Genomic DNA, 3,650 nt, shown 5'->3' on the forward strand with positions numbered 1-3,650 from the left:
AATGTTTCCTAAGCTTTTTGTACTATCGTACTTATTTGTTCTACAAACATCAGTTTTTTCCAACATCCTGGATGAAAAATCCTATTACAACTGAGTTCAAACATTTTGTTAAACCATTATACTGAAGTCTGGATTGATTTAATTTTATTTAGTGCCAAATAACTCTGGGCAGCTCACAAGACAATTAACAGAATAAAAATAATATAACAAGAACAATAACACACTTGTTTATAACAAGCACACTAGAAAAGAGGGAAAACAATATGGTGAATCTGGCAGACCAAACAGAACACATACAGTACTTCAATATCCAGCAAGGGGCTCCAAATCACCCTAGCCCAAGGTTTGGGAAAATAGTCAGGTTTTAAGGCCCTCCAAAACAGCATCAAGGTATCCCACGCCTTTCTTTTAAATGGATCACTATCGTGTTTTTGGAAGATTGTGAGCACCATGAAAGTCAGAGAGTAACTGATGGTACATTGTGCTCCTAACCCTACCAAACTGAATGCAAGAAAATCCCAAATTGAACTAAAATTTTCTTTCAATCACTAAAATCTCAAGGTCACTAATCCCACAAATATTAGAGCAAATGGGGATACATCTTGCAAAAAGTGACAATCCTCCAAGATTTGGTGCAATAATGTCAACCAGTGGATTCTGCCTCTGTCTCCCCCAGGATTGTGCCTGTTCGTGATTCCAGTCTGCTACACCCTTGCACAGAAATTATAATGGACTCAAGCAATTCAATCTCTCCCCACAAGCAGTTTTCATTCCTCCCCTCCTCTTGCCTCTTTTTGTTTTTTGTGCCTTTCAATAATTATTGACTCCTGGATTGCAATTTTCTCGGCAAGGATTTTTTCCCCAGAAGTTTCCCGTTGCCTCCTTTCTAGGATGGAGAGTGACTGGCCCAAGACCTAGCTGGCTTGTGTCTAAGGCAGGACTTGAATTCAAGATTTCCCAGAAGGAAGATCGTGCAACTTCCAGCTCTAATCAGACAGATCTTTCTTTTGTTCAGCTGCCTTCTGCATACTTGTCATCAACACCAGTAGGCAGACTGCCCTGGATTCCTAGGTTTATATTCACAGCTCTCCTAATAGAAAGTTATTCTTTTGATAGAAGGGTTTAAGAAGAATATAAGTTACTTGAAACCATGCTAGAGCCCTTTTAGGTTTAGAATTGACACAGGAAATGCATGTAAATAGAGATACAAAGTACAACCCTGACTCTAAAAAAAGAACAGGAAACCTTTGGCCTTCCAGTTGTTCTGGACCTCCAACACAGCCTCTTCATGTCACTGGGAAGAGTTAGTATTGAAGTCTTCATTTTGATTCATCCAAATCGATTCCTAACCAGATATCCTTGTGAGAGATTCCTCTCCCAAATAGGTTCTCCCACAGGTCTTTTCCCCTTGCCAGATCATGAATCTGTCCATTCAGTTCTATTAACCGTGATACACTGAGCATCACTTGCAAGGCTACCTGCTGGGCAGAAAAAATCTGGATGACCAAGAGATGGCAGCAGCCAAGAGCTGGAGGTCTTTCATTTTTGACTCAGACTTGATTTCTGGCAACAAATCCATGTAGTTTTTCCAGGCAACCTTTTTGCAGAAGCAGTTTGCCTTCTTCCTAGGGCCAAGAGAGAATGACCTACCCAAAACTACCCAGCTGACTTCATGACTAAGGCAGGACTAGAATTCACAGCCTCCCAGTTTCTAGCCCGGGGTGGGCAGTAATTTTCCCAAGGGGCTACATGAGAAACTGGGACTGTTGTGAAAGGCTGCCAACACCGCCCTACCCCACCATTGCCTTGCCCCTAATGCTGCCCTGCCCCTTGCCACTGATACCACTGATGCCATGGGCTGGACAGGGACAGCCAAAGGGCCAAATGTGGCCCACAGGTGGCACAGGCCTGCTCTAGCCTGATGCCTTAACCACTGTACTCTACTACTCTACTGACTGTTAAAGCAGTAGATTTCCATGCATGATCACGGAAACATTACAATATACAGGTGTAAGAGCAGCTATATAACTAAGATATTTAGCCTGTTGGGAAATAGACATTTTGAAGCAGGGATCAATAGTCTGTTCTTTCATATTGATTCATTTAAATTTCTGGTTTTAATATTCTGATAGCCAGCCTCTTTGAAATGATATTCTAATCTGCAAAGTACAATTCTATATGTGATTAGGCAAAAATAAAATCAGTCAAGCACCATAACCTCAAATATGCAGTTTTTCCGTTTTGCTTGAAAATTCTGAATACTTAATTCAGTTGAAAGTGAGGCAACCCAGCCCGCATCAACATAACTGCTGATATTTCATAAACAGTTGAAGACATGCGGCATTTTGGAGATTAACTAATTTAACGAGACAGAAAAGTGTACTTGATCTGGATAATCATTCATAAAAGATTACCATACAGTGTCATGAGTATGGAGCAACTAATGCAGCAATTGCTATGGTATTAAGATAATAAGTCTTAAATGCTTTGTACTGTCAGTTACCTTTTATCATTAATATTACTTCATACGGTAGTTATCCCATTATATTACGGTAGTTCTTTCACCATCTACTGACTACTGTTTTTCTTCTTCTTCTGTTCAACTATGTACAAGTCTCAGAGGCTGTCTGGATAATTTCCTGCAGTTTTCTAAGCAAGGTTTTTCAGAAATGGGTTTTGCCATTGCCTTTCTAGGGTTGAAAGAGTGACTAGCCCAAGGTCACCCAGCTGGTTTTGTGCCTAAGATGGAACTGGAACTCATGATTTTCCAGTTTCTAGCCTGATGCGTTAACCATTACACCAAACTAGCTCTCAACAGATTTCTGTTACAAATATTCAAAATACTTGTTAATATTGGATGATACCAATAAAATGATAAAAAGAGCCCATGAAAGAGACCTAAAACAAGATGGATTGACGACATCAGCAAGTATTTCAGGCCCAATTGGCAAAAGAAAGCACAGGACCGTTATTGGTTGGAAACATGCGGGAGAGGCCTTCATCCTGCATATGGACAGACAATTTCTAAAATGATGATGACAATGACGATCATTGCATGATAGTAGAACTTTAGGAGGTATCCACTGGAATTGAGTGGCCACTAAATTTAAATAAGTAAATATGCAAATTATAAATTACCGTACACATAAATAAAAAAACCAATTAATATTGATAAAATTTAAAAAAACTCATGGTGCTGATAAGTCTAAACAAGAGAACTTCAGGAAAGGAAATTTTTATTTCCCTGGATTTCAAGAAGGAAGAGATTTTATGCTTCTGTCACTTCAAAGCTTGGTTGTAATTAGTCTCACTGTATTAATTTTTGCAAAACAACTTGAGCCCTGGTATATAATAAAGCAAGTTTCAATTTAATATAGAGTTCAAGGGCAAAGCAATCAAACATTAGCTGTATGCTAATCCTGCATAACTAAGGATCACCATATCAGACCCAGACCCTTACCTCTTTATTGTGGCGCAGACTATTTCTCAAGTTGTGTACATATTACACAGATCTGTTTTCAAGTTTATGAGAAATGCAATCCATGAATCTAGGAAGGCAGCAAAGTTCTGCTAGCAAGATCATCAGCAATGAAGTCCATATTCCATGCATAATTTACTATCTGAATAATGACAAGAGTTAGCCAACTTTC

Source organism: Vipera ursinii (assembly GCF_947247035.1).
Source record: "Vipera ursinii genome assembly, chromosome: 3".
NCBI classification, from domain to species: Eukaryota; Metazoa; Chordata; class Lepidosauria; order Squamata; family Viperidae; genus Vipera; species Vipera ursinii.